Below are 16467 nucleotides of genomic sequence, written 5' to 3' on the forward strand. Positions count from 1 at the left end.
CTATTTTATTTTTGTTCACTTTGAATTAAGTTAATGCTAAAACCCAAAGTAGGTAAAGTCTCCTTTTTCTGGAATTTTCACAAATGAGATTTTGTTTTTGTTTTGTTTTACGTATTGCTCCTTCATGACTGTTATGTGAACAAAACTAAATTAAAAACAAAAAAACAAGACACTCGACTTTTATTTCTGAAGATTTTTCTAATGCCACTCAAAGGAGAACATTTTCAACAATGGTTTGTACATTATCCGTTTGGTCACTATCTTCTGAATCAATGAAACGTTGATTCTCTAAGAGATTTGAGTTTTCATGGCATGTGTCACCTTCTATTTCTTTCTTGCTGACTTGGACTTCTGAATAAGTATTTCTTTTGGTGCATCCAAGGGCAGCAGCTGTTTTGCAAATTTGGGGGGACTGGAAGCAGGCATAGTCTACTCCTGAACATGTCCCTGCTTATGATTGTTTTGTAGAGAGATACAAAAAATTCTGAAAGCAGAACTGACAGTGGTATTGCTTTTCGCCTGTGTGGATTCTTTTGTGGATTTTGAGGGTTTTATTCAATGTGAACTCATTGCTGCAATATCGACAGATGAATTCTTTCATGCCCAGGTGGATACGTTTGTGTTTCTACAAGTTTCCTTGCTCCAAGAAGCACCATCCACAGGTCTTACACTGGTATGAATTCTCCCTTGTGTCACATCTCATGTGCATTTTGAGTGTGGAAGGGCTCTGGCATTGCTTGGTGCAGAGCTCACAGGTATAAGGCCTGGAGGTGAGACGTCGGGGGGGCCTTTCTGGTTCCCAGCAGCTGCCACTTTATCTCCCTCGTAGAGTTCACACTGCAGCATGGGCACCTCTTTGTTTCCTTCTTCCTTAAAAGCATTATCCTGAGGGCTCTTCCCCACAGCACAGTCCAGTTCTGCTGAGCACTTACACTTGTTGCTTGGGCTCCTGTTTCCATGCTCTTTCCTCCAGTTGACTTTCTTCATTTTTCTCAACTGTCTGGATTTTGGGGGGGGCTTGTAGTTGTGGTAAGGGTACCACGGCTTGTCAGTGGAAACTTGGTGGCTTGTGTCATCGAACATCTGGCTCATGTCCTCACACTGGGACTGGCAGAGGCCGAGTGGGCTGACCTGATTGATTTCCAGCTCACTGTCCTGGGGCACACTTTACTCCTGCATTTGATATTTGGGTCTTCTTCCTCTTTTAGAAAACAATTTGGATCCTAGGATATGCCTTTCCACAGTGGCCTCATTCCCAATGAGGAGGGGGTGCAATGTTGCTAATGGTGGAGGTATCTGGTAGAGCAGGTTTTGCAACGTGGGCTTCAATTTTACTGGTTTCTTCAGTGGTATTTGTGGTTTTGCTAGGTCACCCTCTGGGATCAGCAATGTATTTTGGCTCCTCTGGAACTTCTCCCTGTTCGCATGGTATATATATTTTTTCTCCTTAACGCTTTTAGGTCTGCTTATGACACTTACCCACATTTTCTGGCTCAGGCCTGCTGTTTATAGCTGTTCTCTTTCAGGGGCTGACTGAGGCTGGGTCTGAAGGCTCTGCTGCTCCTGCTGGCTACAGCAGCATTGGCGTTGCTTTGCATGATGGCCGAGGGGACCTGGCCACTGTGTACGATGACAGAGGGGCCAGGCCACTGTAGCTGATCGCGTGGACTGAGTTCTCACGGCCCTTACTCAAAGGCAAAACAGGCACATCCTTTGCCTGGAGGGCATAATGGACATCGTTTTCACCCGAGGAAACTGACACCTCAGTCAAGTAAAAGTTACTGATCAATTTTCAATGCCCCTTCTCCCCATTTGTTACCCTCTGCATTTAGGATCTTTGTGGAAGGGAATACGTCCTGACATATAGGTGCTTCCAGTGGGTTGGCTGGACTGCTTGTCAGGGTGTTTACACTGTCTGGGAAGTTCAGTGCAGGTTACTCAGAACTGTGTCAATTCTGAATAACATAGGTGCCAGGTGCCGACTCATTCCTTTGACTGTTTTCTTGAGTATTTTCATAGGAAGCATTTCAGTAGCTCTTATGAGGAGCTCTCTTGCATTTCATAGTAGTCCATAAAATTTATATGGATAGACACCAGGCTTCAGCCTCCATTGGCTGTTTTTTTTTCACTGATGGAAAGTCTGTGATCTATAGCATGGAAAGGCTTCTGATTTTGTTTTTAACTTTTTATTGTATATTATAATATATATACAAAGCAAAGAAAGAAAAGAGCAATAATTCTCAGAGTACTCTTCAACAAGTAATTACAGGACAGATTCCAGAGTTTGTCATGGGCTACCATACCATCCTCTCGGATTTTTCCTTCTAGCTGCTCCAGAATACAGGAGTCTAAAAGGAATAAATATTCTTTTTATCATCACAATAGACTTTTTTTCTTTTTTTGTGATAAATAATATATATACAAAAAAGCAATAAATTTCAAAGCACAGCTCAACAATTAGTTGTAGAACAGATTTCAGAGTTTGGTATGGATTACAATTCCACAATTTAAAGTTTTTACTTCTAGCTGCTCTAAGATGCTGAAGACTAAAAGAAACATCAATAAAATGATGCAGCATTCATATTCATTTGTTAAACTCTACCTTTTCTGTATAACCCCATGTGCTGGTTTGAAAGGATGTGTGTCCCCTAAAAAGCCATGTTTTTACTGATTGCATATGTAGAATGGAATGATTTCTAAATGTTGTGTTAATTTTTTATTTTTATTTTTTAATTTTTTATTTTTTTATTAATAAAAAAAACCAGTGACAGAAAAAAAAAAGCCATGTTTTAATCAAAATCCCATTTTTTAAAAGCAGAATAATCCCTATTCAGTACTGTATGTTTGAATCTGTAATTAGATCATCTCCCTGGAGATGTGATTTAATCAAGAGTGATTGTTAAGCTGGATTAGGTGATGACATGTCTCCACCCATTTGGGTGGGTCTTGATAAGTTTCTGGAGTCCTATAAAAGAGGAAACATTTTGGAGAATGAAAGAGATTCAGAGAGAGCAGAGCAGAATGACATAGCCACGAGAAGCAGAGTCCACCAGCCAGTGACCTTTGGAGGCAAAGAAAGAAAATGCCTCCCAGGGAGCTTCATGAAACAGGAAGCCAGGAGAAAAAGCTGGCAGTTGACGCCGTATTCGCCATGTGCCCTTCCAGTTGAGAGGAACCCTGACCGTGTTCACCATGTGCCTTTCCAGATGAGAGAGAAACTCTGACTATGTTCACCATGTGCCCTTCCACTTGAGAAAGAAACAGTGAACTTCATCAGCCTTCTTGAACCAAGGTATCTTTCCCTGGATGCCTTAGATTGGACATTTGTATAGACTTTTATTTTAATTGGGACATTTTCTTGGTCTTAGAACTGTAAACTAGCAACTTATTAAATTCCCCTTTTTAAAAGCCATTCTATTTCTGGAATATTGCATTCCAGCAGCTAGCAAACTAAAACACCCCACCATGACCCTTGATCTTTTTATTCCACAATTTAGGGGTGTGTTAGTTAGATTCATTTGTCAACTTGGCCAGGTGAGCATACCTAGTTCTGTTGCTGTGGCCACAAGCCAATGTATGTGAATCTCATCTGTTGCTAATTACATCTGCAGTTGGGTAGGAGGAGTGTCTGCTGCAATGAGTTATGTTTGACTTAATTGGCTGGTGCTTAAATGAGACAATGCAATGTAGCACAGCCTAGCAGCTCGGCATTCCTCATCTCAGCACTCGCAGCTCAGCCCAGGCCTTTGAAGATGCAGAAAGGAATCACCCCAGGGAAAGTTGTTGGAACCCAGGGGCCTGGAGAAAAGACCAGCAGAGACCATCCTGTGCCTTCCACGTAAGAAAGAACCTCAGTGGAAAGTTAGCTGCCTTTCCTCTGAAGAACCAACAAAATAAATCCCCTTTTATTAAAAGCCTGGTGTGTTGCATTCCGTCAGCTAGCAAACTAGAACAAGGGGTATCTGGACTATGGGTATTCTAAATTTTTCATCTTGGAAGGGGCTGTCAATAAAAAGGGGTAGGGAGATGGAACTAGTTGATGTTCTGGAGAGGCTGGGCCCTCTGGGTTTCAGGGCTTACCTGGTCCAAGGATCCATCTGGAGGTTGTAGGTTTCTGGAAAGTTACCCTAGTGCATGAAACCTTTGTAGAATTTCATATATTGCTCTAGATATCCTTTAGGATTGGCTGGAATAGCTTTGGCTGAGGTTTGGCAAGTTATGATAGGTAGTAGTGTCTAACTGAAGCCTGCATAACAGCAACCTCCAGAGTAGACTCTCGACTATCTGAACTGTCACTGACACTGATACTTTATTAGTTATACTTCTTTTCCCCTTTTGGTCAGGGTGGGTTTGTTGATCCCATGCTGCCAGGGCCAGACTCATTCCTGGGAGTCATCTCCCACGTTGCCAGGGAGACTTTCACCCCTGGATGCCATGTCCCACGTAGCGGAGAGGGCAATGATTTCACTTGCAGAGTTGGGCTTAGAGAGAGTGAGGCCACATCTGAGCAACAACAAAGGTCCTCCAGAAATAACTGTTAGGCATTCCCATAGGTAGTCTAAGCTTCTCTGCTACCTACATAAACGTCACAAGAGTAAGCCGCAAGATCAAGGACTTGGCCTGTTGATTTGGGTGTCTCCAATGTTTGAAACAGTATTAGGGGATTCCCTGATGATAAAGTTTAATAATTCCATATTTTTTCTCCCATCCCTCTTAGGGACTTTCCCAATATCTTTTCATTATCTGCTTACTATACACTACAAGGTATCCAGGCACTATATTAAACTATACAGGATTAAAGGCCCTCATTTTCATTCTGGGTTCCCTGTATTTCGATTGTTCAAATGAGCAATAAGGATAGGTTGAGTTAGATCATGTGTACAGAAAATTAAGGTTCTAGAGAAAGTAAATCTTTCTTCCTTTGGTCTTAAAGAGTAGGTGTGGTTCTAAAATGTAGTCACTGTCTTCTTTTCCCCTGTGTTCTGAGTTACCTTATCCCCGACCTGACCAACTTTGTCCTTATCTCCATATACCAGGTTATAGATAAGTGAAACAGCTTCGCAAAATCCAGAAATAATAATTACCCCTCTGAACTAAATGCATTTGCTATAAGAGCTTACAATCTAGGCCCCTGTTTTCTTATAAGCATTTTCTAAAGGAGACCACACAACAATTGTTTCTTCATTTCTGCCTTATTTTCCCTCACCAAATGCCCCACAGGTTTAGTCACATCATTGCATGCCTCACGACTTCGCTCCTTTTTTGTAGCAGCACAGTATTCGATCATAAGTATACACCATCGTTCACTAGTCTTTGTCTTGGTCAGTACATCCTTCAGTGACCTGCATTCATTAGGTATCATGTATAATGTCCAAAGTCCACAGTCCATCAACACTCTCAATTTTAGATAATTCCATTGTTCCCAAGAGAAAGATAACCAATAAACACACCTTCACCAAATAGGAAATCTAAGCCTCTCTTTAAATATTTATTTACTCCTGCAGCTGTGGGGTACTGCTGATGTTTTCCTGTTAAACACAGCCCATAGCATGCAATAGCAGCTTTCCCTCCGTACCCTGGATTTAAACACTGTTTGTACAAGAATCACACCTTTGAAGTAGTTTTTGCAAGAACTTATTTATTTATAATTCTCATGTTAATCAGTGGGACACACAGGTCTATACAACCCCTTTCAATTTTGTTCACCTTCAATATGTTAATATTACTAATAGACACGCTAGAGAATCACCTTCACTTCTATCTAACATTGGAGTTCAACCTCATTAATTAACCATTATCCATCTCTAGCTTCTATGTATCTTTAAGTCCCTATATTCTGTATTATAAGCCTCTGATTTTACCTTTACCATGGTCATAAAACCGGAGTCATACAGTTCTATCCTTTTGTGTCTGGCTTATTTCACTCAACCTTATGTCCTCAAGGCTCATCCATCTTGTCACGTGCTTCAGGATGTCATTTCATCTTAATGCTGCATAATATTCTATCATATGTAATACCGCATTTTCTTAATCCACTTGTCTGTGGATGGGCATTTGGATTGTTTCCATATTTTAACAATTGTGAATAATGCTGCTATGAACATTAGTGTGCAAATGTCTGTTTGTGTCACTCCTTTCAGTTCTTCTGGGTATATACCAAGTAATGCTATTGCCGGGTCACGGGGCAACTTAATATTTAGTTTCCTAAGGAATTGCCAAACTGTCTTCCATAGTGACTATACCATTATACATTCCCACCAGCAGTGCATAAGTGTCCCAATTTCTCCACATCCTCTCCAACTTTTATGGTTTCCTGTTTGTTTAGCAACAGCCATTCTTATAGGTGTGAGGTGGTATCTCATAGCCTTTATCTTCATTTCCCCTATAGCTAATGAGGATGAGCATCTCTTCATGTTGCTTTTGAGTCATTTGTATTTGCTCTTCAGAAAAATGCCTATTCATATCTTTAGTCCATTTTATAACTGGGTTGTTTATTCTTTTGTTGTTGAGTTGCATGATTTCTTTATGTATACAGGATATTAAACCTTCATCTGATGTTTTATTTCCAAGTATTTTCTCCCATTGAATTGGCTGTCTCTTTACTTTTTTGACCAAGTTTTTTGAGGTGCAGAAGCATTTGATTTTGAGGAGTTCCCATTTATCTATTTTTTCTTTTGTTGTTTGTACTTTGGGTGTAGTTTAGGAAACTACCTCCTACTACTAGGTCTTGAAGATGTTTCCTGACATTTTTTTCTAGAAGCTTTATGGTGCTAGTTCTTGTATTTAGATGTTTGATCCACTTTCAGTTAATTTTTGTATAAGGTATAGGGAAAGGGTCCTCTTTCATACTTTTACTATTGATATCCAGTTCTCCCATGCCCATTTATTGAAAAGACTATTTTGTCCCAGTTCAGTGGATTTGGGGGCCTATCAATTGACCATAGATTTGGTGTTCTATTTCTGCACTCTTGATTCAATTCCACTGATCAATGCTTCTAACTTTATGCCAGTACCATGGTGTTTTGACCACTGTGACTTTATAATAAGTTTTAAAGTCAGGAACTGTTAGTCCTCCTACTTTCTTCTTCTTTTAAGGATGTTTTTAGCTATTCAGGGTCTCTTCCCCTTCCAGATGAATTTGGTAATTAGCTTTTCCAAATCTTCAAAGTAGGTTGTTGGAATTTTGAGTGGTACTGCATTGAATATGTAGATCAATTTGGGTAGAATTGACATCTTAACTATATTTAATCATCTGATCCATGAGCAGGGAACGTCTTTCCACCTATTTAGATCTTCTTTGATTTCTTTTAGCAATGTTATGTAGTTTTCTGTGTATAAGTCCTTTACATCCCTAGCTAAGTTCATTCCTAAGTACTTCACCCTTTTAATTGCTATTTTGAATTGAATTTTTCCCTCATTTGATTCCTCGGTTAGGTCATTGCTTGTGTATTGAAACATTACTGATTTTTTGCACATTAATTTTATATCCCACCACCTTGCTGGATTTATTAGCTCAAGTAACTTTGATATAGATTTCTCAGGACTTTCCATGTATCATGTCATCTGCAAATAATGAAAGTTTTATTTCTTCCTTTCCAATTTGGATGCCTTTTATTTCTTTGTTCTACCTGATTGCTCTGGCTAGAACTTTTAGTACAATGTTGAATAATAGTGGTGATGTTAGGGGGAAAGTTTCAGTCTTTCTCCATTGAGTACGATGCTGGCTATCAGTTTTTCATGTATGCCTTTTATCATATTGAGGAAATTATCTTTGATTCCTATCTTGTGAAGTGTTTTTATAAGAAAAGGATGTTGAATTTTGTCTAATGCTTTTTCATCATCAATTGAGATGGTCATGTGATTTTCCCTTTCATAACAACATTTGTTTATGTGCTGTATTACATTAATTGATTTTCTTGTGTTGAGCCATCCTTACATTCCTGGTATAAACCCCACTTGGTCATGGTGTATAATTCTTTTAATGTGTTGTTGGATTCTATTTGCTAATATTTTGTTGTGAATTTTTGCATCTATGTTCATTAGGGAGATTGACCTGTAGTTTTCCTTTCTTATAGCATCTTTACCTGGTTTTGGTATTAAAATATTAGCTTCATAAAATGAGTTTGGTAGCATTCCTTTTTCCTCAATTTTTTGGAAAAGTCTGAGCAGGATTGGTATTAGTTCTTTTTGGAATATTTGATAAAATTCCCCTGTGAAGCCATCTGGCCCTGGGCTTTTCTTTGTGGGAAGATTTTTGATGACTGATTGAATCTCTTTACTTGTGATTGGTCTATTGAGATCTTCCATTTCTTCCTGAGTCAGTGTAGCTTGTTTTTGTGTTTCCAGGATTTTGTCCATTTCATCTAAATTGTCTAGTTTGTTGGTATATAGTTTTTCATAGTATCCTTTTATGATTTCTTTTATTTCTTCAGGGTCTGTGGTTATGTACCCCCTCTTCTTTCTGATTTTGTTTATTTGCATCCTCTCTTTTTTTTCTTTGACAGTCTTGATAGTGGCCCATCAATTTTATTGATTTTCTCAAAGAATCAACTTTTGGTTTTATTGATTCTTTCTATTGTTCTTTTGTTCTCCCATTCATTTAACTCTGCTTTAATCTTTGTTATTTCTCTTCTTCTATTTGCTTTGTGGTTAGTTTGATGTTCTTTCTCAAGTTCCTCCAGGTGAACAATTAAGTCCCTGATTTTTGCTCTTGTTTTTAAATATAGGCAGTTATGGTAATAAATTTCCCTTTCAGCACAGCCTTCCCCACATCCCATAATTTCTTATATGCTATATTCTCCTTTTCATTTGTCTCCAGATAGCTACTGATTTCTGTAGCAATTTCTTCTTTGACTCACTAGTTGTTTAAGAGTGTATTATTTAATCTCCATATATTTGTGAATGTTCTTGTTCTTTGGTGGTTATTGATATCTAGCTTCATTCCATCATGATCAGAGAAAGTGCTTTGAATAATTTCAGTGTTTTTAAATTTATGAAGACCTGTTTCGTGCCCCAGTGTGTGATCTATCTCAGAGAATATTCCACGAGTGCTAGAGAAGAATGTATAGCCTTGTGCTTTGGGGTGCAATGACCTATAAATGTCTGCTAGGTCTAATTCATTTATCAAGTTGTTTAACTTCTTCATTTCATTGTTGATCTTCTAGCTGGCTCTTCTTTCTATACAGGAGAGTGGTGTATTGAAATCTCCTACTTTATTATTGAAACATCTATCACTCCCTTCAGTTTTGCCAGTGACTTTCTCATGTACTTTGGAACTACTTGATTGGGAGCATAAACATCTATAATGTTATTTCTTCTTGGTGGATTATCCCTTTAATTAATCTATAATGCCCTTCTTTGTCTCTTATGATGTCTTCACATTTAAAATCTATTTTGCCTGATATTAGTATAGATACTGCTGCTTTCTTTTTGTTATAACTTGCATAGAACATCTCTCTCCATCTTTTCACTTTCAGTCTATTTGTATCCTTGTGGCTAAGATGAATCTCTCATAAACAGCATATATTTGGACTACATTTCTTATCCATTCTGCCAATCTGTATCTTTTAATTGGTAAGGTTAGTCCATTAACATTCAAAGTTATTACTGAAAAGGTGTTTCTTGACTCCATCATCTTATCTTTTTTATTTGTCAGATCTATATATTCTTTTTCCTCTTTCTCTTTTTATCCCTTCAGTTACCCTAGCCCTTTACTCTGTTCTTCTCCTCAGACACAATGATTCTTATATTTGTGCACTTTGTTTTGTCCATCATTTCCTTGAGATCCAATTCAAATTTTTCCATCTTTTTTGCCATTTCTGTTTTGAGTGTTCAAAAGCAGTTTTTCTGTCTTCTAGTTCGCTTATTCTTCCTTCTGCTTCTTCAGATCTGCTGCTGTGTGTCTCTAGTATGCTTTTTGTTTGGTCTACTGCAACTTTAATCTCTGTGATATCTGTTATTTTTCTATTTATTCTTTCAAATTCTTCTTTATGCTCTTCTAGCGTCTTCTTGATTTCCTTTATGCCATTAGCCATCCCATTAATGTTATTTGATAGAGTTATAGGAAAAATTTTGATTAGTTGTTCCAATGGCTGTATCTCCTCTCATGTTTTTGTTGTTAAGATGGGCTATATCTATCTGTTTCATGATATGCTTAGTGATCTTCTGCTATCTTCATGGCATGTAAATATCTTATTGGTTTACTTTGGAAATTGATTTTCTACAGTTGTCTGAAGCCTTGTATTTGTGGGATGGATGTGGAGCAGGATGCAGGGGGCAGGGCAGGGCACCAGTGATGCATTGCAGCACAGATATAGGTGCAGGTTGGGGATGGTATGCTGGTGCTTGTGTGAGCATGGGTGCCCAGCAGTGAGGAGGATGTGGCTGTGCAGGTGCATGGCTCTGTGGGGCAGGGCCTTGATGTGCGCTGGTCTAGAGCACAGGGCCATTTATATGCATGTGCAGAACTTCCATGTTGCACCTGCATGGGCTGGGGGTGGCTGTGGCCTGGCTTTGCAGGTCAGCACTTGCCCAGAGCTGGGGGGGCGTGGCTGGGGGCCGAGTGTATGCACAGATCTGGGAGGGCTGTAAACTGATGTACATGTGTGCAGAGCTCAGGGAGGGTGGGGTGCGGTTGCATGACTGTATGTGCTGTGGGTGGGGGTAGCCAGGGTATGGAGGTAAGAGCCCACAGCCTTTATGTGCTGGCAACTGCCTGCAGGGGACAGGGACTGGGAAGTAGGCTCTGGAGGGGTGGAGTGAGACTGCACTTTTTCAGAAGAGGTGGGTTGAGCTGGGCAGGCGTGCATGTACTTGTGGTGGGGGTGTGGGGCAGGTATGCATGGGGTGGGGTGCTTGGAGCACAGGAAGGGGGTTTGGGCGATGGGGTTTATGTGCATGGGATGTGGGGTGAGTCGCAGGTCACAGGGCTGTGCTGGTGAGGGTAGCACGTTCAAGGAACAAACAGCTTGGCTTACTTCCTATTCCTTATCTCCCCATCTGTGCACTCTGGGTGGGCTCTGTGAGGGCTCTGGGTTTCCGTATGAGGCTGTTTGCACCAGCTTGACAGTCTCCTGTTCTCTGCTTCTCAGTTCCTCAGTTTTTACAACCAGGGCTACCCTATGTGGTGCAGAAGACTCTCCCAGGTTACTTACACTCTGGAATTGCCGTCTACGTCACCCTCCCATCCCTTCTCTAGCTGTTCCTTGGAGCAGGGCTGAACTTGATCCATCCTATTCTGCCATCTTCCCGAACTCCCCCTTCTGATGGTTTTTAAGTACACAGTAAGCCATGAAAGTTTCAAGACAGAAAATGCGCTGATAATGCCTTTCTCCTTTATGTCAAATTTCATGTCTTGTCCTGTATTCAGCCAATGCAAACACTTTGTTGCAGTAATTGCAGGGATATGTTCTTCTCCACAAGTGAACACCTGCCTGTCTTCAGAGGCTAGATAAATTCACATAACTATGTTGGCACATGTAGTTATGAACCTCCATTTTGGCCAATGGTAGGATAGTTTTCTAAAAAGCGTTGGTTTCCTCCAGGAACGGGCATGTGATGTGACCTCATACAGATCTGTTCGTGCCAACCCAATCTGTTCAGGGTGGTGAACTGCTTATTGCAGTGTTTGCACACTAATGGCTCCTGGGTTGACTTGGGAAGCTGCATGTGGGCACTGAGCAAAGCACTGCTGTCAAAAGGTTTGGAACAACAGCTCTAATTGTAAACCAGAGATGGAACCTCTGCTGCAGGAGGCCCAGGAACTTCAGAGGATTTATCTTCCTCTTCTCTGGGAAAATGGCATCTCCTTCATTGCTGGGCAATTTTGAATGAGAAAGAACTGCAGCTGGCTGTGGACTTCTTTCTTGATTAACCTCTAAGTTAGTGATTGGAAGAGTTGGTATATTTCTGTAGCTGAATCAGAATCTTGGGGTATGGAGAGTGGCCTTGACTTTCGGCATGTTTTCGGCTTGGCTGCAAGAACGACACAACTTTCTTTACCTGTTTTACAAGGTGAGCTGCTATCAGGTTCACATATAGGCTAACTTGCCTAAGCTTCAGCCACAGAAGAAACAGTACACGAGGGCTCTGCCAGGGTGCAGATGGACTCTGCCTCATGGCAGACATCAGTCCTCTCTAGGCAAAGGCTATTTGTTCTCATGGAGTCTGAGACCTTTATGAAACTTGCCCTCAAGTCCAACGGAGAAAACATGTTATTACTATTTTCTATTTCGATGATGGAATAGGCATTTGTGATCCTTGGGCCATTGATGATGGTTGGATCTTCATGGTTTTTTCACTCTTTTCTTCTTTAATCACTCCCTTGTCGGTGATGCAATAAATTGGGGTCCAGGGAATTAGACAACTTGTGATCGGCAAGCTCTTCCAAGTATGATATTCCCAGCTTTTTTCCTGCAGCTGCAAGATCAGTGACTGTTTCCTGTTTCTTAAGGGCAACTGTGGAGCTGTAGATATAATTCAGTATTTCTGTAAACACTTCAGCTTTGAGATCATCCAGCTCTAGGAGGTGGCAGGAAATACAGACTGTATGGCTCCAAAATCTATTTTTGAAATAAAGGCTTGATGCAGCCAGGACACTGCTGTGGGCTTTAAATGTGGTGTCTTCCACAATGACGGTGACATCACATCAAATGCCCTGAATGCACTGTTCATTTAAGATGGAGAGCACCATGTCACTGTGAAAGCTGTCTGTGAAGTCTCTGGAAAGGGACATGGTTGTCATCTCAGTTAGAATAGACCAGCCTTCACAGAGTCAGTTTCCTGTGCTTTGCAAGAAATCACTTGAAAATCCTGTGTTTTGAGTCCCCCATCTCCTCCAAGAAGATGGGTCTCAGCTGCTCCACGGCACACGTGCTTCGCGGGGGTTCCATGATGCTTTCAGACCGGCGAGTCCAGTCGTAGCACCACCCAGCACCACCCAGAACGCAGCCCGACCCCCAGGCCTGCTTGGGTGGGGAGCTCCGGGAAACCCTGTGTCAAGGACAAGGCCTGGCACGTCTCAGCGGCCCAGGGGTCTGGGGCCCACAATGGGTTGGCAAGTCCTCAGGCCCCATCCACTTGTCCTGTGTTATTGAAGAAAAGAAGAATGAATGGTCAATGAACTATTATTTTAACTTTTTTATACATTTGAAAATTTTGCAACAAAAACTTTAGAAAATAAGTAGACTATTTAGTAACATGTATCCATTATCATAATATGTGCATTTCCAGATTCATTATACATCTACTGATGAAGTTAATGAGCTATTGCTCCAGAGTTTGAATAATAGCTTACTCAGCAATTGATATTCATAATGTTTCCATCACCTCTTAACAAATAGTAAATTTAGATTATTGAGTCTTGCTATTCAATGTATTAATGCTTTTTAAACATTTTTAATTGTGAAATATAATAAGTATACAAAAAGGCACTAAATTTCAAAGTGCATTGCAATGAGTAGTTATTGAATAGATGTCAGAGTTTGATATGGGTTACAGTTGCACAATTTTAGGTTTTTCCTTCTAGTTGCTCCAAGACACTGGAAACTAAAAGAAATACCAATATAATGACTCAGCAGTCATGCTCATTTGCTAAATCCTATCTTCTCTGTATAACTCCTCCTTTTCCTTTGATCCTTCTCCCAATCTTTAAGAGTATTTGGGCTCTGCCCATTGTAACTTTTTCATGTTGGAAAGGGGTGTTGATAATATGGGAAAGGAGATGGAACTAGTTAATGTTCTTGGAGAGGCTAACGCCTCTGGGTTTCAGGATTTATCTGGCTAAGAACCTATCTAGGCCCTAGGTTTCAGGAAAGTATTCACAGTGTGTGAAACTTTTTGTAGAATCTCAGCTAGAGATTCTTTCTCATCCCTGGAAATCATGTCCCGTGTTGCCAGGGAGATTTTTACCCCTGGATGTCATGTCCCATGTAGGAGGGAGGGTAATGATTTCACTTGCAGGGTTGGGCTTAGAGAGAGAGGCCATATCTGAACAACAAAAGAGGTCCTCTGAAAGTAACTCTTAGGCATAACTATAGGTAGGCTTAGCTTCTCTGCTACATAAATAAGCTTCACAAGAGCAAGCCTCAAGATCAAGGGCTTGGCATATTGACTTGGGTGTCCCTAATGTTTGAGACAGTATCTGAGGTTTTCCTGGTGGTAAAGCTTAATAGTTCCATATTTTTTTCTCCCATCCCTTAAGGGACTTGCCAATACTATTTAACAATCTGCCTGGGATGTATCTGGGCATTACATTAAGCTATACAAAATTACAAGCCCTCATTCACATTCTGGGCCTCCTGTGTTTGAGTTGTTTAAATGATCTATCTAGACAGGTTGAGTTAGATTGTGTGCTACAGGAAATTTATGTTCTCGACAAAATAAACCTCTCGTCTTTTGGTCTCACAGAGTAGGTAAAGTTCTAAAATACAGATAATATCTTCCTTATCCTTGTATTATGATTTTTACCTTAGTCTCAAACTGATCAGCTTCATTCTTACCTCTAATTGAAGGCTGATCTCATTCAATTTCTTTAATAATTATTGTATGTGGTGACGCTGACCTTCAGAACCACAGAACTCCTACTCTGAGTCTTAGGTGTCACACAATATCCAAAGTTCCAGGGAAATACCAGCTTATACATTGTGGTAGTTAGGTTCAGGTGTCAACTTCACGAGGTGAAGGTGCCTAGTTCTATTGCTGTGGACATTACCCAATGGCATGTGACCCTCATCTGTTGCTGATTACATCTGCAGTTGGCTAGGAGGCACGTGTGTGACAATGAATAATGTTTGATTTAATTGGCTGGTGCTTAAATGAGAAAGCTCAACATAGCACAGCCAAGCAGCTTAGCATACCTCATCTCAGCACTCACAGCTCAGCTCAGGCCTTTGGAGCTGCTGAAAGGAATCACCCCGGGGAAAGTTGTTGGAACCCAGAGGCCTGGAGAGAAGGCCAGCAGAGATCACCCTGTGCCTTCCCACATAAGAAAGAACCTCAGTTGAAAGTTAGCTGCCTTTCCTTTGAAGAACTATATATTAACTAAATAAATTCCCTTTTATTGAAAGTCAATCTGTATCTGGTGTGTTGCATTCTGGCAGCTAGCAAACTAGAACATACAAATGTAGCACAGCCTCTCAAAATCTAGAAATAACATTCATAGCTCTGAACTAAATTTGACTGCTATTATTTGACTATAATTGGGGCCTACAATCTAGGCCCCAATTTTGTAATAGATATTTTCTAAATGAGACCATACATTATTTGTTCTTTTGTTTCTGGCTATTTTGCACCACATAATGCATGTCTCACGTCTTTTTTCCTTTCTGTAGCTGCACACTCTTCTGTCATATGTATACACCATTTTACTTCTCAGTCAATGTACCCTTCAGCCATATCTATCCATTGGACATTATGTATAATGTCCAAAGTCAACAATCTATTTCTCACATTATGCTGTGAGTACAATCCATTGTACGCATTATGTTGTACAAACATTAACACTCTCAATTTTAGACAATTTTCATTGCTCCCAAGAGAAAAATAACTGATGAATGCACCCTAACCAAATAGAAAATCTGAACTCCCCTTAACTGTAGTTCTTTCTCCCCCAATTATTTACCCTTGGTATTTCTGTGGTACTAGTGATGTCTTCCTCTTAAATATAAACTATAGCATGCAGTAATAGTCCCCCCCATTCCCCTTTATTATTGGTTCTTTGTGCAAGATTCATACCTTTGAAGTAGTTCATGCAAGAACTTAAATATTTGTAGTGTTAATCTGTGAGATACAGGCTTTATACAACCCCTTTCAATCATGTTCACCTTCAATATGGCAATATTACTTATAAACCCACTAATGAACTGCCCTCATTTCTATCCATTCCCTTACATTTAAGTTCAATCTCATTAGCTAACTGTTCACCGATTTCTAGCTGCTGTGTATTTCTAAGTTCCCTATATCCTATATTATAAGCTTCTGTACTTACCTTTACCAAGATTATAATAGTGAAATCATACAGTATCTACATTTTTGCGTCTTAATTCACTCAGCATTATGTCCTCAAGGCTCATCCATGTTGTCATATCCTTCACCACCTCAATTTGTCTTACTAATGCATAATCTTCCATTGTATTTATATGCCACATTTTGTTTATCCACTGTCTATTGATGGGCACTTGGATTGTTTCCATCTTTTGGCAATTGTGAATAATGCTGCTGTGAACATCGGTGTGCAAATACCTGTTGTGTCACTGCTTTCAGCTCTTCTGGGATTATACCAAGTAGTGGTCTTGCCAGGTCGTAAGGCAACTTAATATTTAGTTCTCTAAGTCACTAAATGTGATTGCTATAAGAGTTTACAATCTGGAAAATTACAACCCAACTTTCTTATAAGTATTTTCTAAGAGACCATATAATATCTACTCTTTTGTTTCTGGCTTATTTTGCACCACATAATGTCCCCAAGTT

The 16467-nt window shown here is 40.1% G+C and overlaps 1 pseudogene; it reads right to left on the bottom strand.

The window, feature by feature from the left end:
- Positions 1 to 208: 208 nt before the first annotated feature.
- Positions 209 to 12742, bottom strand: LOC143666616 (zinc finger and BTB domain-containing protein 38-like; annotated as a pseudogene).
- Positions 12743 to 16467: the final 3725 nt, after the last annotated feature.

This window comes from Tamandua tetradactyla, chromosome 23 (assembly GCF_023851605.1).
Source record: "Tamandua tetradactyla isolate mTamTet1 chromosome 23, mTamTet1.pri, whole genome shotgun sequence".
NCBI lineage: Eukaryota > Metazoa > Chordata > Mammalia > Pilosa > Myrmecophagidae > Tamandua > Tamandua tetradactyla.